Raw genomic sequence first — 19980 nt, 5'->3', positions numbered from 1 at the left:
AAGGAAGGAAGGAAGGAAGGAAGGAAGGAAGGAAGGAAGGAAGGAAGGAAGGAAGAAAGAAAGAGAGTTTCCTCCTAGGTAGTAAGTAACATGAGCTATCTAGTATTAAAATTTCTTATACGATCCCAATTGGATATTTAGGTACAGAGCCATCCTTAACTCCCATAGACATTAGGTGTGTTCTCTGGCCTTCCCTTGGGAAGAACACGAGTCAGAGCCTTGCTTCTACTTCTAGCTAAAGAAGAATTTGGAGAAAATTTCCCCTCTAAATACATCTTCTTTAGGAATTTAACATTAATTCAAGGCAAATTAGTGACATAATCATGTAAGTTTTCATTTTCCTTTTTATAAAACTCCCTCCTAAAATTTAACTCCTTTCTCCTTCATGTTTACAAAAACTAAGAACTTCATGTTCATAGCACCTTAGTTCTTAACTTTCTGATAATTCTTTACTTCACAAAATATACTAAGGAACTAATGTTGATAAAATGAACACTTAAAATTCATAAGAAAAAATCTTCAAATTTTGAAAAGCATATGAACAGATAAAATATATTAAAATAACTACAACCATAATCCTATGGTTTATGATTTTTCATAATTGAACAAATATAAATTTAAATAATAAAAGATGTCACAATTTTTCATCTACAAATTGGCAAAAGCAAACATTAAAAGGACTACAATACTCAGAACATATAGGAGAAAAATGCTCATATATTGAAAATAGAGTTTTTTTTAATAAAACAATTTTGCCATTTCTATCTAAATAATACGTTCAATATAATTTTAATTTTTAGAATACATCCTACAAATATATTTACAAATAAACAAAAATATATGTAAATGATGTGGTCTCTATATACATGATATATAGAGAGATAAAAGTAGTAGGATATAACACAAGTGATCTAAAAAGGGGGCAGATGAAAAAAATTAATATTGTATCCATAAAATTAAGTGGTATGAAATATTAAAGAGAATGAGATGTAATTAATCATATTGACATAGGTATATATCCAAAATATGATTTTAATAAAATAATTTTTAGTATAAACATCCTGATCACATTTATATACTGGTTATCACAGGCAAAAGAGCTAATGGGAGGAGTATGGGTTGGGATCTTTTGCTGATACATATTTTTCTTAATTTTTGAAATAGTTATCATAACATTTATTACTTGTATAGTAGTAAAATTCTGTAATTACCTCATTCATGTTGATAAGTATAGTATTAGCTACTCATTTAATATTCAATGTATCTGAAAGCAGCAATTAGATGAAAAGTTTCCTCATGTATCAGGCACTTCAGTAGGTGCCATAATCTTAAAAATGTGTTTTTCATAGTATAATATGTATGTTATAGAAATAGTCTTGACACTGAAACAATATATTTTTAGTAACAAATCATAGCATGGAAGAATAAGCGCCTTCTTTAAAGACCTAGATTCTAAGAAAAACTGCACATTCAAAAGTGGTGTACACCATTGTTTTATTTTAATAAAACAAAGCAAAAAAATTGTGGAAAATACACACGCAATTTCCTGGGAGACTTCTAACAATTTGGGTTTCTGGGACCTGTTGAATTAATAGGTGAGGTAAGAAAATTATATTTTTAACAGCTCCACAGCACAGAATAAATATGTTCTAAACTTTGTAGACCTGAGGACTAAGTTAAGGGAGGGAATGGATGAGATTCCCATGAGTCTTCAAAATTATTATACGGTTCTAAAAATAACAAATGGGAAAAATATAAAGTACTATTTTTGTACCGACTCTAGGCATTTATTAATTAAAATTAAGAAATAAAGCTAATATCTTCTACTTAAAAGCAATGACTTTCCTTAAATATTTTTATCTCAAATGAAATAATTACAGTAAAAGCAGGCAGCAAAAAGTCTTTGAAAAATATGCTAACTTTAGTGGGATTTCTTCAACAGTTCACTACTGATAATTTTCTTGGTTGTGGTATAACTGAAGTTTTAGATTTATTGTTCATAGTCATAGAAGTCTTTGATTTTATGATGGAGAGAACTATGTATAAACATATTTAATATGGATGTCATGATTCCACCATTGTAGGTTGGCAAAATCTTTAAATATGCAATTAAATGTTCTTTTACATTAGCTCAGTAATTTTCATCATTCATTGTTTCTCATATTTCTCTAAATGATTTTCTGTGATTTTGTTATACACTGATCAGTTTATAAATCATGCTTAAGAATCAACAATACCAGATAAAAGTGATGAATCCATTGTTATTTTTTATATAAACACATTTGGAATCATGTTTTCCTCATTATTTTTTGTTAATTCTCATGTGTTATCTAGCTCTGGGATCTCAAGCAATTTAGGCTTTTAGTCTTAAAAGTAATTGAAGGAATTTATTTTTGCCAACATAAAAGCTTTTTGTCCAATTTACCCATTTTGCATAATTTTATTGAAAAGCTGTTCTCCAGTTCTGCCAATCTCAATGACTTTTGTTTAAAGCATCTGGTGTAACAGCTGTCGAAATCTGTCTTTTGCTTGCCTCCTTCTCTTTTCTCTTCGCCCCCTCTGTTTTTATCCTATCCCCTGCTCATCATGCCACATATCTTTATCTTTTATCCTAAAATGACTCTTATAAAACACTCTCGAGTACTATTTCTACTTCAATCATATTGGTGTTATTTTTCTTAAGAAATTACCATGATTCATTCACCAGTGTTAAAAAGAATTATGGTCTATCACTTAAAATGATTATACATGAATATGTAAATGTGTATATGTAATGATATATAAACATATGTATATGAAATACATGTAATATACTTTCTTTAAACATATCTAATGAAAATATAAAATCAAAGGCAGGTTGCTCAATTGATAGATCACCTAATATTTTAGAAAGGTGTTATGGAATTTTGACTGTCTTCCTAAGAATTTTGAAATACCATATTCTTTCTTTATCATCCTCAACTCCCCATTTTGCAATTTAATATTAAAAATATTATGAGAGTTATCGTGAGTTGGATATAATATGTATTCCTATTCTAAGACTGTAAGTACTATTTGAAGATGATCAGTAATATATGTATATATATTAGACCTATTAAAATTAGATATATATATTTCTGTGTTTATATATAATCATACCTTGATTTTTGTATACACATAGCTTGAGTTGGATTGTTACTCTCATTTCATATTGTTCTAGAATTCATATAAATTCAACTAACAAATATAATGTTTTTTGAAAAAAATGCTTTATTTTGTTTTTATTTATTTTTGTTTAATTTATTTTTATTATATATGTATTTTATTATAGTGACATCGGTTAGCAAAACTTGAATCTTCTATATTTTGTTATTTATCAGTTAGCTTATTTTTATCAGTCTTTGCCATCTTTTGCCTACAGCCACTAAATAAGTAGCTGTTGATGGCAAAAATATGATGGCTAATTTTGTGCTTTTAATACCAAAAATATTTGATTTTTTTTTATTGCTTTTCTTCATCCTGCCAGGTCAGTAATTAGTACAAAAACTGGGTTCTGTTGCTTTTGTCAATGGTTAAATATTTGGGTTTCAAATAATTCATTAGCTATGTGAAATAGAATAGTAAATATACATCAAAGTTTTCACACACAGTGATATAAAATGATGTGGCTGGATTTGCTGTAACCGTGTGTGTGTGTGTGTGTGTGTGTGTGTGTGTCTATTTATGTTGACAGAGAATCAATTTCTTCCTTAAATGGTAGGACTGATATTTGTTAGTTCTAATTATCTGTAGAAAATCTTACCAACACAATATCCAAGATCTAACACTTCCAATGAGCATGCGAAAATACAGGCATGTAGAGGTTAGAACATACAACAGATACAGCTTAACAGGAAACCCTAGAATTCTGAACGTCAGCTGAAAACATGTTAAAGCTTCAACAAATATACTACCTTTAACAAAAGCACTGTCTGCAAATGCAGCAAATAATTATCAACTGGCTTTTCAAAAGGCAGCAGGGCTCTTAACACATAAGCAGACAGCCCTTAGGTAGTTCCATTTTATCAGGTTAATTGACAGGATTGTTTCTAATTAAATTAATTAAAGATGGGTTGGATTCCCCCCAAGGTGTGTCTATAAAAGAATTGAATATGCTGTTGAACACAGTTACTTGAACTCATGTTCATGCTTAGTGGAGTTAAATTCCTATTTCAATAGCTGATTTAGAAAGAAAACATGTCTGGGAATGTATGTTGCTGTTTGTCTCATTTCTTTCTTTCTTTCTTTCTTTCTTTTTTTTTAACAGCTTATTTCAGTCCATTCTAAGACTAGGATATGTCTCTGGATAAAGTCGAAAATCAAAATTTACATTTTAACACATATGATATGTTACATATGTTATTTTGAAGTACATCTGTCCGTGGCTTTTGCAGATTTGATATCTATGAATTGGACTTGAAGAACTATGTAATGATTTTACGTTCATAATACTGCAGAGATGACTACTTGAACCAGTCATCTAGCTAATCTACAGAGCCAAATCAATCACCTAAGAATGCATTTACTGTACACACTGTATGCAAACAGCATATGATATGCAAGAAGTAAAATGAGCAAAAATCGATGTCTTCTCTGCTTTCAAGACTTCACTGCCTAAAGGAAATCATCCTTATAGTATCTCTGTCATTATATTGTATGCATTGACATTAGTAAAATATGCTTTAAAAAAAGTTTGTTAGTGGTAGTGATGGATATGAAGAGATTTCCAAGAAAATGGTGACACACTGGAAGTTCTTGGATGTATTCTTGGTAACTATTAGTGCTCTGTTGTATTACTATTGTTACATTCACCTGTCAATTTATTGGGATAGTTTACAAATATTGTACTATGAAGCCCAGAGGGTAGGACTGAAGGGAGAAGGTCAGAGGTAGGGGGACAAAGAGTGAGAAAGGATGAGAAAATACTAAAAATAATCTATGATTCGGAAGAATTCTAGATGGTGTGCAGATTTCTATGGTGGCTTCCCAAGGCATCTCCTGGGTTCTGCTGAACACAGATAGGAAATCCCTAGCTTAAAACACTATGGAATGAGAGTGCAGAACCCATCTTTTCTAACTTTTCCAGAACTTGGTGTCATGACTCTTCATATTTAATGTAATCCACCCTCTTTTTTTTCTGACCTATGGTCCTTGTATCTCCTTCTCATAAAACCATTGGCAGTATTATTAACAGATTTGTGCCCTTTATGCTACTTACTAGCTTATGATTCTGAATCACACCATTTTCTGATACCGAACTCTTTATTCCTCTTTCTCCAGTGCATTAATTCTATTTCTGCATATGCTACCCACACGAAACAATGATGAGAACTAATAGAATGTAGATGATGTTGCATTATGTTTTCATTAATTAGAGTGAGTTATAGAGCTTTCCTGAAATCAAGCTATAATTTGATATTTAAATTTTTATTTAGAAATATTTACCCACAGGAAATTAAGACTGGTTGCAAACATATATGATTTTAAAGCATATTCTTTCACTTTGCCTTTTCCCTATGACATGACAGAAATGGTGTATGCCATAGAGGTTAGAGGACATGAAAAGCAGAGATAGTATCTAAAATTCTTTTGTCTCTCTTTTCTATGTATACTCTTTTCTGTTGGACTGCTGGATGTGCCAGGGTTTAGAACAAAGCAAAATCTTAGAAAATCTTAATAATGTCTTCAAAACCATTATTTAATTTATTTAAGAATATTTGTTAAAAACATCATATGATAGAGAAATATCTGTGAAAAAAAATCATTTCTTCAAGTTCTTTGAATTTAGTGGAGGAGACAGTCAATAAACAATTTAAAAATTGGAAATTATATATTATATTAGATCTCTGACAGTGTTTTGGAAAAAAATAAGTAGCATATGAAGTAAGGAGGGCTTGTCATGGGGAGGGCTTGTTGTAGGGAGCTGATTACTGAACTGAATACAGTGATTATGATAGGACATATTGAGAGTGAAAATATGTTTTTAGATTGTAATTTTGATATTGTACATCTGTATGAAATAAAGATAAGGTAGAATATATGAAATTGTTCTTTAATCCAACAATAATGATGCTATTATGCATTTCCTTAGATTTTACTATACCATGTTTAAGGTTCTACCTGGTTTTGGAGGAGCCTTCCAAATGATGTTTCTTTTGATCTATCTATCATCTATCATCTATCTATCTATCTATCTATCTATCTATCTATCTATCTATCTATCTATCTATCATCTGTCTATCTATCATCTATCTATCATCTATCATCTACCTATCAATCTATCTATCATCTACCTATTTAACTATTTTAAAGCTGAATAGAATTCAAATATAACTTCCCTTTGCAAATGTGATATATTTAGCACTCTACTCAGGACATTGCTTTTTAGCTAAGACATAAATGACCAGCCAATGCAACCATCTATCTACACAGAAAAAATCTGTGTTGGACAAAAGAGCTTTCCCTAAATAAAGATTTAAAAGCCTAAAATAAAATATTCTAAAGCAGGAAAGGATAACAGCCCAGCTCTTACTTTAAAGTATCCTTTTCTTTTTCTCTCTGAAAGACAGATAACCCTAGTTTATTGTTTTTCTTTGCAGAATAATTTATATATATATATATAGTCAAAATCAGGCACTAGATTATCTTATAAATATTAATTTATAGTTAATTAGTCTTTTTTATTTGAAAGAGTGCTGCAAATGTCTGGTCTGTCAAAGCATGCATACTAATTATAAGTAAATGCACCTTCACAATCTTCATAAGGAAATCATAGTTTAATCTTACTACTGTCACTTCTTATTGGGATGGATGATGCCTGGCAGCTCTATGTCAAAACGAATTGTCAGAAGGAAATACTTCAAAGGCTCTTAGGTTCTTAATTGACAAAACAATAAAACAGAGAGACAATCCACAGTTCAATGAATAGCCCACTTACATGAAGTTTCCAACACTTCATTCTATATGCAACTATATGCTTGAATAGTGGAAATCCCAAATTATAGGCCCAGATTTGGGTCAAACCTCAGAAGTTCCTAAGGGCACACAAATGAAAACTCGCTTACATTTGAATTGTTTTAATTACCATATAGCTTAGATGAAACTACAGTTTACCCAATGTTTTTTGTTTCATTCTAACTGTTCTTATACTACAATAGTGTTGCAAAATATTTAGAAAAAAACTAGTAGATAAGAGTGGCTAACTGCTCTATTTGAGTATTATGCTATAGATTACTAGGCAAACTAGTAGATAAGAGTGGCTAACTGCTCTGTTTGAGTATTATGCTATAGATTACTCAAAGGGTGCAGATCTTTTTTTCTTAAATTAGAATTTCGATTTGTTAGCCTATATTTTAGCCTACAAACTAATAATGTCGTTAGACTTACAAAGCTAACACTGGAATATGCTAGGAATGCAATGGAAGTTTTGACAACCAATAACTGTTTTATATGTATATTAACTCATTCAATTCTCACAGCAACATTGTGAGGGATGGCCTATGATTAACCTTTAGATGATAAATTGGCTGCTTAGAAAAGCTATATTAATTGTTATAAATAATACAATATGAAAATAACAACTACAGATTTCAATTTGCTGTGTCAGGGACCCAGAATCTTAAACACAATGTGATATTGACTTTTAACGTTACATTAAGTAACTTTCTTTTTAAACAGTTTCTGGTTTTCCTTTGATTCAAAGAGCTACTAAATTCTGAATTTTTTCAAATGAGAAGTAATCTTTTTATATTAAATATGAAATTAGTAAGGACGTTTGGAAATTTTCTAAAACATGTGCACATATAATTTCAAACTAAAATTTTAACTGAAATTCAAACTTACTCTTTCCTAGATATAATATACCTCTTTTCGACTATATTTCTCACTCTTCTCCTACTATTCTTCCTCTCACTCAATTTGCTCCAGTTATATTAGTTTATTTATGCTTCCTGGAAGAGACCAGGCTGTTTTTTTGTTTTGTTTTGTTTTGTTTTTTAACCTTAGGATCTGGGCTAGAAACCTTGGTTTGTCTATCTAGATTTTCTCTTTATGTTTTCCATCTTTGCCTGTGCTCTCTCAATGGATCCTGTGCCCTCTAGCTTCCAGTAGGTTTGACCAGTGGGACTCATCAAGAGAACCTGGTTTCTTCCCTGTGGGATTGCTGCAAGCAGGCCAAGTTTCTCAATCAAAGGTTTCCAGAGTTCCTGTGAGGCCATGGCCTTTCTACATTGTTGCTTTGTCTTCCCTTAACTGCTCTTTCATCCACTCATTCTATTACTAGCCCTGAGACCCTCACTCTTCCTTGTGGCTTCCCTATATCCAATCCATACGTATAAGTAGTCCCTTTCTTAAACTCTTCTCCTGTTACTCATTTTGAATGACCTATGTATTCTCTGCTTTGATTGATACAGGCATATGAACTTACTATTCTCTTTGTCAGGAACACCTTTCATCCAGATAACCACAAGGCTAATTTTTCATTACTCCAAGTAGTTGCTCAAATGTCACCTTCTCAGTGAGGTCTATCCTGACATTTCTATTTAAAATTACAATTCCTAAACTTATCCTGGTATCCAGATTACCCTTACTTACATCTGTTGCCTGACAGCAATTTTCACCTTATAATAATCTACTTAAATTTATTTTTATTGGCTTTGTTCATTATTAGCATAAAAAGACCATAAGAGGAGGAATATTTTTCTGTTTAGTTAATTTATGTACCCCAATCTCTAGCAGAATTCCTGGCATGGAATAAGTAATGAATAAATATTTGTTAAATGACTTTAAAAAGTTAATGCAATGGAAGTAAGTTTGATAAAGAGGCAACATGGTGTAGTACTAAGAACCTAGTCCTTGAAATCAGATATATCTTCTTTCAAAACATAGCTCAGCCATTTGCTGCTCTTGTCTCCTTATCTCTAATATAAGACTAATAATACTTCTGCAGAGCTGTTGTGCCACACCTTATTCAGTGGTGTTATATTCTACTCATATTATATTAAATTTAAAAGTTGGAGCATATGCTTACAAGTGAAATGATTAAAACTGCTTGTATTACTCTACTTCTCACCTTACTAGTCTTCACTGTCCTCTTCATGCTGTAGGCCTTCTATACATTAGATAAAGCACTTATCATCATAGAAGCTCCATTGCTAAATGGTGAATATTCTAAGGTACATTTATTAGATTTCCTTCTCAAAAAAAGGATAGAATATCTTCTACATAATGTTATATCATGGGAAAACCTTGAGAGACTATACACCTACTAATTCACTTGATTTTCATGACAAAGAAGATAAGGAGTTAGGAATTGATTAAATCTTAAAAAATGAACTTGTTCTGATAAAATCAAGTAAAAATTTACTGAGACTCTTGACTATTTCTGGGATGCAAAATTTAAATCCTATTCTTGTCAAATAGGTAGGATATTTTATTTCCCTAATTAATGCAATCAAACTTGAGTTTTAATGAACAATTATGATTTTGTTTTTATTAATATGTATTCCCAACCTAAATCCTTTTGTGAACCAGATATCAAATGGATATCTTAACTTTGATGTCCTATAAGCACCTCAAACTGAAAATATCCCTCGAACTCATCTTCCTCACCCACAAATGTACTCATCCTCCTTTAGTATTTAACTGAAGTGCTTAACTATTCAAACAGTTGCTCATGACAAAAGTCTGAGTCGTCCTTGCCTCTTCTTTGCTGGATAAATCTTTTACACTGATTCATATATCCATCAGCAAATATTTATTAAGCACCTCCTAAATCCTATGTTATATAAAGTATCTCTGTCATCATGAAATTTACATTCTAGTGAAGTGAAGAGATCATAAACATGCAAATCAATCAATAAACAAAACAGTTTCAGATGATGATAACTCCAAAGAATAAAATAAGAGTGGCATGATAGAGTGCAAATAGAGGGTGAGCAAAGAACCACTGAGAAAAAGTCTCTCTGAGAAGACAACATCTAAGATGAAATGATCATTGCCAGGTGAATTCATTAATACAAAGATCAGGGAACAGGGACTATTCCAGGAAGAAGAAAGAGCTAATGTGCAGATACATATCTGGCACAGTCACAGAAAAAAAAAGAAAAAGAAATACTGATGGATCACCATGAATGATGAAGAACATATTAGATGATGCCTGATATATTAGCAAGGATAAGGTAAACTAAAGATTTTGTAAATTATGTCAAGACTTTAGCTACTATTCACAGTGTGAGGATAAAGTATTGAGGGAGTTACATCCATTTTTCTTATTTTTAACATTTTACACTAGTATGGTACATTGTTACCATTAAAGAACAAATAGTATTACATTATTATTATTAACTAAAATGCATGATTTATTCAGATTTCTTTAGCATTTAACCCTAATAACATTTTATTTTCTGTACCAAGATTCCATCCAGGGTACCACATTGCATTTTAGTCAATGTGCCTCAAGGAAGACTCTCTAGACTATGACAGTTTCTCAAACTTTTCTTGTTTTTGATGATCTTGACAGTTTTCAGGAGTACTGGTCAACTATTTTGTTAAATATTTCTTTATTGGGACTTGTCTGATGTTTTTTTCATAATTAAAATGGTTATGGATTTTGAGGACGATCATGTAGGAAAAGTGCCATCCTCATCATATTATATCAAGGTTACAGATTAACCATATGAGTTGTCACTGTTGAAGTTGACCTTGATCACCTAGTTGAGATAGTATGTGTCGTTTCTCCACTGTAATGTTAATTTTTCCATACTTTAGACTTTGGAAAGAAGTCGCAATGCACAGTCTCAACTTATGGAGTGATGAATTATGTTCCATCTCTTTCAGAGAGGTATCTATATAAAGTAATTGAAATTCTTGTACACCAGAGATCTTTCTATTGAAATTACTTTTAAAATATTATTTATTTTTTAATTTTCATATCTACTTCATATAAAATCTTACAAACTACTAGTGAGTAGAGGTTTTTATCTTTGTCAATCCTGACCTCAGAAAATTAAATTTCAATCCATAGTTAGGAGAAGTTATATTTTTGTTTGTACAAATTTAAACTATCAGAGACACAAGAATAAAATGTAATATACCCATCATACTCTCCTTTGGGGGGCTAACTGTTAATTTTTTCTGATAGGTGAAAAGATGAATTTTTGTATTCATTGCTATCCACCCACCACACACATACACACATATACACTCATCATAATTGCATATTCAGGGCCAACCATAGGCCATCTGTGAAGTTTGTGAGATTGGTACAAATCTGCTTCCTTTGTCAATATTTCATTGCCCCTACTCTGATGCCTCTATGAATCTCCTGCATACAAGCTTCCCATCCTATGAATCTCCTGCATACTATCCCATCCCATCCTATGAATCTTCTGCATACAAGCTTCTTCTAAAGAAATTCCTATAGGATTATTTGAATACTGCTCTGTTTATATTGCTTTAAAAAAAAAAAAAACAGAAACAACAACAAAAAAACAACTCATTAAGAGTAAAATATTGTTTGGCACTTTTAAGAAATAGCATCCATAGAATAAATGAAGAGACAGAATAAATTTCAGACAGAAGAGGGAGACATAGAATCAGATGATAGAGTATACAGTATTAATTTTGAGATTTGATATATGGTTGACTCGAAGTCCAGGATAACTTTGAATTATAACCTAAGAAATGTTAAGTTGGATCTCTTATTGACACTGAAAAGAGAAACAGAACAATAAGCAAATGATCAAAGAATCAAAGCAGTCTTTATAAAACAATTAATTACTAAATGTGTCACAATATAAAGTAGCTTAGCAGAGTGATGACCAGTGGATGGAGACTGTAAAAAACAGTCTTGCTTAGCACTTAGAGAATAAACAAAAATAAATATAAAGCATATCCAAGCAAATATTTAGATAAATAAAACTTGTGAAACAAAATAAGATTAAAATTTAGACTTTAGCTTAGAGCTTGTTTTATTGTTTGTTGGTTGGCATTTTGTTTGTTGCCTTTTAGAATCATTGATTTAACCAATAGATTAATTTGCTTATACATAAACATTCAAATTTTATGATGAATCTTCTGCCAACTCAATGCAGTAAATTTAAATATAATTTTATCACTTAAAAGAGAATAAGTAAATAGATATTTTGTGTTTAGCTTAGTTAAACATAGGTAACATTACTTTCAGTTAATCTGCCATTTACATTACGCTACTCTCTTAAGATACATCCAACTAGATATCTACATTTGATTAAAATTAAATTTGTCTTGAATGCCTAAAGAATCCATGCGTCTTCATGAAAAGGACCTTTCATAAATTAACAAGAATGTCTAGAGGTGGTGGCAGGCAGGGTGAGGCAGGGTTCTGAACTTGAATTTTGGAACTGTTGGTTTAAACAGCATTACAGTCTTTTATTTTGCTTTGTTTTATTCTGTTTTGTTTCAAGACTTCTGTGAAACCTTAACATGTTAATAGGCATTGTGAGTTACAATACAGTAGTAGTATACAGCTCTCCCCATGTTTATTTAACCAAAAGATAAAAAAATTCCCTTGATAAAGTAGTGAACCAAATAGGCAGGCTCCCTGCATATACAGAGCTTGCTGTAGTCAAGAACTAGAAGGTCCATTATAACATTTTGCCTCAAACAAATGGCAATTTGAAGCACATAAAACAAGTTAAACAGCATTGTTTAACTTTTAGAGATATCTCATCCTAAAATATTATGTTGCATTAAAAAGTGTTTATTTATTCCATGATTGAGAATGAATGCACACTTAGAAACTGTAACAGTTTGTAATAGTCTTAATGGAATTAACTTTATTATAAACAAATTTTTAAAGTCCAAAATATTTCAATTTTTAAATGATTTGTGGAGGATAACTTATTTTTCTTTTTCATTTTTCTTTCCTTGGAATATGAACTAATGTCATCAAAATAAAACACAATATAAAAAATAAGAAAATTAGGACATTTCACAGTTATAAATAAGTGAATGAATCAGCATACTTCTATTTGTTTGAGGCAGCAGACAATTACATTATTACACTTCATAGAATAAACCTCATTAACAAATCATGCACATTTTCTCCTTATTTCTATTCAGAGGATCATATGGTTGAACTATATTCTTTGATAAGTATTTCCATTTGCCGCCTCAAATCAGAATTGTACTTTTCTTCTATTCATTTCTCTCCCCTCCCTAATGCTATTTAGATTAATGAGATAAATAACATTCTAAGTCATTTGTGCTTGGCCAAGGTAAAGTACATGGAATGAAATTTTATTCTTCGTATCCAATATAGTTTTTACTGCAAAGGAAAAATAAAAACAATATGTAGAAAATAGGGGCAAAATAGACATTTTAATGTGCTATTCTGATTCATATTGGTTTTATGTTCATCAATACACTAAAAAATATTTGTAATGTCTCAATATCCTAAACTCTATCTTATTTTGCAAATGTTGAATTCCTTCTCTATCTATGTGAATATCATTTGCACACTAATTTTATTTTTAAACCTGAAGATCTACAGTTTCTTTGTTTGAGTAAGCCATATAATATTTTGATGTATTTATGTATTTCATTTATTTAGGGGGTTCTTTCAAGTTGTAGTCTTAGTCTTATAACTGATGCAAATTACTTTCAATGCTCAGAGCAGTGATTTTACCTCAGAACTTGTTTTATTGTTAATAGGTTGACATTTTGTTTGTTGCCTTTTAGAATCATTGATTTAAACAATAGATTAATTTGCTTATACATTGACATTTGAATTGAATGATGAATTTTCTGCTAACTCACTTCAGTAAATTTAAATATAATTTTGTCCCTTAAAAGGTAACAGGTAAATAGATGTTATGTGTTTAGCTTGGTTAAGCAGAGGTAACCATACTTTCAGTTAACCTAACCTTTGGGTTATGCTACTTTCTAAAGATATATCCAACTACGTATCTAAATTTGTTCAAATTTAAATTTGTCTCGGAACCTAGAGAACTCATGTGTTTTCATAAAAACTCCAATGCAGTAGAATTGTTCTGATCATGTCATCTACCACTTGCAGCCAACTAGTTAGCTGCCAAATAAAGTAAATAAAGAAAATGTATGAAAACATTACTTACTCATCTATTCTATTGTTATGGTGTGATGAACTGAACTGGACTGATCATAAAACATTGAGTCTAGTGTAAAGAAATTTGGAGTTGGACAGAACTGACTTTGATTGCTGACCCTACCACTGTGCTCTGCCTTTGACAAGATAATTCTTCTTAACTTCAGTTCAAAATCTATAAAACAAGGATGGATAGTTTTTGTAACAATAAATTTAAAAATATATAAAAACTTGGTTGAAATAATATTTAGAATTAGATCTGGAATTAGCCTGTGTGCTTTTCTCTTCTCCTTAGACTCAGTGTTATTTTTTGTTTGTTTGTTTTTTGTTTTGTTTTTTTGTACTTTTATATTTCATATACCTCTTATTTTCTACTCTGTATGATTAGATTTGAGTCACAATTACAAAGGTAGACCAAGGGCTGTGGATACTGCAGTAGTCAAAAAAGATTTACATGCACATTTTTAAGAAGTTTTTCAGAAGCAGAAATTAGATAAATGTTTATTTGAGAAAGTAATAGAAAAGAAGGAGAAGGAATACCAGGGCCTTGAAAATGTGGGTTCTTAGGAACTGGATAAAAAGAAACAGAGCCCCTTCAGTTTGGAAAGCAAGATGGGTGGGAGAGTAGATGTGGATGGTTAGGCCCAAGTACCACAAATTTGTGTGGAAAAAACTCAGGGCCGATAGGCACATTTTATTACTATCATTAGGCAGCACCCAGCCTACTTGCTCACTAGTTGTTCAGTTTGGAATAATGATTGCCTCGTTTTGTCTGCGAGATTTTGTTTAATGCATGAATTAATAATTTAATAAATTCCCAAAGCCAATAGAATAGAGATTGAGAGAACTTGGACATCCTTTTATATAATAGTAAGCAAAGGGAAAGCTTAACCCTGCAAGATGGGAACAAGGCAGAACCCATTTAAATTTCTAATCTAGGCTGCAGTAGAATAGAAATGCACTTCTCCAGTGATAAGTAATGAGGGACCAATTATCTTTTTTCCAATATATTATAAAATAATAACTTTATAAAATACAGTCAAAACAAATTGCAGTTATACTCTTATGGTCAGAAGTAGAAGTAGGAGTTATTGTAGGTTTTAAAGTAGCAAGATACATACTGCTCCCACTGTGGCATTTAAAAAATATAAATTAAAAATAACCATATATTTATCTAAAAGAATAATATTAATATTTATCAATTTGTTAACAGAGAGAAATCCAACTGTACTCTAGTATTACTTCCTTGAGAGCACTCTGGTTCCATTAATTATGATGTAATTAATTATCAAGAAATTTAATTATGTAATTTCCAGGAATATGAACTGTTATACAGTAAAACGTATTGTGAAGACTTTTGAAGGAGATTTTCAGATTTAAAAGACAAGATGAAAGATATATGCAGTTAATTTTTAGCCTCATTAAAAAGTAGCATAAAATTAGGAAGTTAAAATTTTCTGTCATAATAAGAGTTTTGAATGGTTTCTTCTTATAAAAATTATAAATGCATTTTAGAAATAAAATATTTTCCAATATATAGACTTCTAAGAAAATAGTTTTCATCTATATAGAGGAATTTAATCAAACTTCTCATTGTATTAAGCAGATTTGTAGGTACACATGCTTTTTGTCATATTATGTCATGGAAAGCTGATTCATAACCATAACGATCCAATGACATTTCCTCAGTTTAGATCAATTTGGCAGCATGTCTTTTTAGTTTATTTCAGGTTATTTCTTGAATAAATGAAAACATCTTTCCAGTTTATTCATCTTCTTTTTTATGTGCTTTCCTTGAAAAAAGCAATTCTGAGTGTTTTTTTCTTTATTAAATCATAGTTGCCTTGCTAGATTGTAGCAGAGCTTGTAACAATTCAGGATTTGTGAAATATACTTGCATTAACAGATTTCTATTTTTATTGAGCAATGTGCTTGGATGTTTTGATAAGTGAAAGTTTAGAAATATTAGGGAAAGGCTGTTTTAGAAATATAGCTGACTGTCAAGTAGCAACAGAAGTTTACTATCAGGATTTAGAATTCATGAGTGTATGTATTTACTAAGCAGAGTAAGATAACTTGTAGAAACATCAATTGTGTTGATTGTTGAGTCTGACATACTGAAACATTTTGATACATTTTTTGGATTTTTAACAGTTCATACCTAAGGTAAGTCAACAGAGCACCAGGTAAATTATACTGTTGTTTGTTCATGGAGACACCAGTGGAAAATCTGTTGTTCTTACTGAGATGAACTAAGTGGCACAACTGTATTTAAGCATGGATAGAAATATGCTGTTGGATTTTAGTTTTAGACATGCAGTGTATCTTATAAATGGCACTAGATTTATTTTTCTTTATTGATACTTAATAGCTAGGAAAGAGGAACTAATTTTTAGAGCTAACTCTGAAACAGAGTTACTCTAATATGTGTTTTATTCTCCTTAAGCCAAAATTAGGTGTATATTTGCTCTAAATATAATTTTATGTGTTTTTTCAAAGGGATGCATTTCCTTCTAGTGGTTTTAAACTTCCAGATGTTGCCAACTCAGAAGAAATGAATAAATACCTATAAATATATAACCTATCATCATTGAATTATGAAGAGATAGAAAAAAATTTTAAAAACTGATTACTAGTAAGAAAATTGGATCAATAATCAAAACCTCCCAAAAAACAAAAGCCCAGGGCCAGACAGCTTCACTGGTAAATTCTACCAAATATTTGAATCAGCATTAATATAGATTCTTCTTAAACTCTTTTAAAAAACTAAAGAGGAGGGAATACTTCCAAACTCATTTTAGGAGGCCAACATTACCCTGATACCAAAACCAGATGAGAATGCCAGAAGAAAAGAAAACTGTTGGCCAATACTCCTAATGAACATAGATGCAAAAATCTTCAACAAAATATTAACAAAACAAATTTAACAATACATAGAAAGGTTAATACACTATGATAAAGTGGGATTTATATCAGAGATGCAAGGGATGATTCAATATCTGCAACTCAATCGATATGATAAAACACATTAACGATATAAAGGATAAATGTCATATGATCCTCTCAATAGATACAGAAAAAAAAATTGACAAAATTCAATATCCATTTATGATAAAAACTCAACAAAGTAAGTATAGAAAGAACATACCTGAACATAATAAATGTCATATGTGACAACATATATGACATCTACCACAGGCACAAGACTGACAGTTATCATACTCAATGATAAAAAGCTGAAAACTTTTTCTCTAAGATCAAGAAGACAAGGAAGCCCACTCTTGCTATTTTTATTTAATATAGTATTAGAAGTTGTAGGTAGAGCAATTAAGCAGGACAAGGAAATAAAAAGCATCCAAATCGAAAAGGAAGAAGTAAAACTATCATGAGAGTATATAGAGAGAATTCTAAAGACTCAACCAAAAATTATTTGAATTAAGAAATGAATTCAGTAAAGTTGCAAGATACAAATCAATCTGCAAAAATCTGTTGCATTTCTACACACTAACAACAAACTATCAGAAAGAGAAAAGGAGAAAACAATCTAATTTATAATTTTAACAAAAAAGAATAAAATATCTAGGAATAAATTTAACCAAAGAAGTGAAAGACCTGTACTGAAAACTGTAAGACATTGATGAAAGATATTAAAGAATACAAAAATAATTGGAAAGATATTCTGTGCCCATGGATTGAAAGACAATATTATTAAAATGTCTATACTACCCTAGTCTACAGATTTTATGCAATCTCTACCAAAGTTCCAATGGCATGTTTCTCAAAAATAGAACAAACAATTCTAAAGTGTGTAAGGAACTCAAATAGCCAAAGAAATATTGAGAAAGAAGAGCAAAGCTAAGGCACCATGCTTCCTGATTTCAAACTATATTATAAAGTTATACTAATCAAGATGTATGAAATTTGGCATAAAAATAGACATATAGATCAAAGAGATGTACAGATAGAGAGTTCAGAAATGAATTCATACATATATGGTCAATTAATTTATGACAAAGGAGCCAAAAAATATGCAGTGGGGAAAGGATAATTTCATCAATAAATGGCATTTGGAAAACTGGACAACCAAAAGAATGAAACTGGTCTATTATCTTACTCCATACATAAAAACTAACTCAAAATGGATTAAAGACCTGAGATCACAAAACTAGAAGAAAACATAGGCAGTAAGCTCCTTGATATTGGTCTTTTATTATTAATAATATTAATATTAATATTATTATTATTATTATTTTGTATTTGGGGCCTAAAGCAAAGGCAACAAAAGCAAAAATCAACACATGGGCCTACATCAAACTAAAAAGTTTCTACTCAGCAAAGGAAACCATCAAAAAATGAAAAGGAAATCTACTGAACGGGAGAAAATATTTGCAAATCTAATATTTTATAACTGATTAATATCTGAAATATGTAAAAAAAAAAAAAAAACAAATACTCACTCCATGGCAGCTGGAAAGGGATGACAACAGAGCTGGTTGTTTCAGGAGCCCACAGGCAGTGAGCCATTCTACAGGGCAGCGAGCCGTTCTTCATGTAGGGCACTTCACGCAAACTCCTGGGAAGAACAGAGGCGGGAATGCTGCTCCTTGCCTACTATGGGCTTAGGGCTAAGTCACCCTCTCTGGGCCTCGGTTTCCTCACCTTCTTCAGCAGCAGGATCTGTTCTTTAAGTCTCTTGTCCAGTCCCTGATAGGTCTTTCACTTATTCCTCAACTCCAGCACCTGAGGGCTGACCTAGGCCCTTTTCCTAGAGCTGCCTCTTGACCTCCTCCAGCTCCCGGGAGCAGCTTGCGATGAAGCAGTTCCCGTCCTCCAGTGAGGCCAAGCTCTTTCTGTTGAAGTCAAAAACGAACCTGAAAGGTATTCCGGGTCCTGAAGGTCAAGTCTGCAGTCTGGTCCAGTCTCTCCTAGCTCTGCAGCTTCACCAGCAGCCTCTCCTTCTTCAGCTCCAAGTCACCTGAAATTATCTGCATCTTTCCTGACACCCCAGCCTCCGCTGTAGCCCCTCTGAGTTCTCCTCTGAGCAGCCAGTTGGTTGGTCTTTCGCGCTGGTAGGAGGTCTCCTACCTCCACTGCTTCAGCGCCCTCTCCATCTTGCACAGCCAAACAGGCTCAGACGTTATGCTCTTCAGGATTGTAGCATTCTGCTTCTGCACGGGCAGCTTCTGCTCCAAATCCTTAATTCTGTACTCCTGGCCTGCCCTCATTTTTGGCTAGCCAGGAGTAGCTGAATCTTCTAAATGATTTCCTAAATGTGCTGTAAGTCTAGCTCCTTCTTCAGCTCCTACTTCTCAGGCTCTAGGCACTTCACCCACATCTGGTTCATCACTCTCCACTGCAATTCCAAGATCCTCCTCTTTAATGCAATGATGGTCTCACAGGCTGTCCACCTTCTCTTGCAGCTTCTTGCTGCTGGCTGCTTCCTGGCTCTGCTTATTCAACCTGTTACTCTCCAGCTGCTCTTTCATCTTTTCCCCTACTTTGGCCTCCCACTCCTGAAGCTGCCAAATGCGTGTCAGGAGCTCCTGTTTGCGGTTAACCTCACGCTAGTGGCTCTTGGCACTGGTGATGGCAACCCACGGGAACCCTGTTGGGACTCAGCTCCATCTGCATCTTTTCCTGCCCCACCCGATGAGGTGAGACTTCCCAGGAATCTGCTCTGCTCCTTCCTTTAACTGCATGCTCTGCTGGTACTACATCTACAGAGAACCTTGGGTAGCGGTAGAAACATCTAGTCAAGAACCTCCCTCCACTCAATGAGGAATGAAGTTGTTCAAAGACCACACAGAAGATAAGATGGTGATTGTTTCCCCGCAGGTCTTCCATGAACACTTCTGTTC

The sequence above is a fragment of the Pteropus alecto genome, unplaced genomic scaffold (assembly GCF_000325575.1).
Source record: "Pteropus alecto unplaced genomic scaffold, ASM32557v1 scaffold46, whole genome shotgun sequence".
In the NCBI taxonomy this organism is placed as follows: domain Eukaryota; kingdom Metazoa; phylum Chordata; class Mammalia; order Chiroptera; family Pteropodidae; genus Pteropus; species Pteropus alecto.
Note: the sequence above shows the minus strand (reverse complement) of the source record.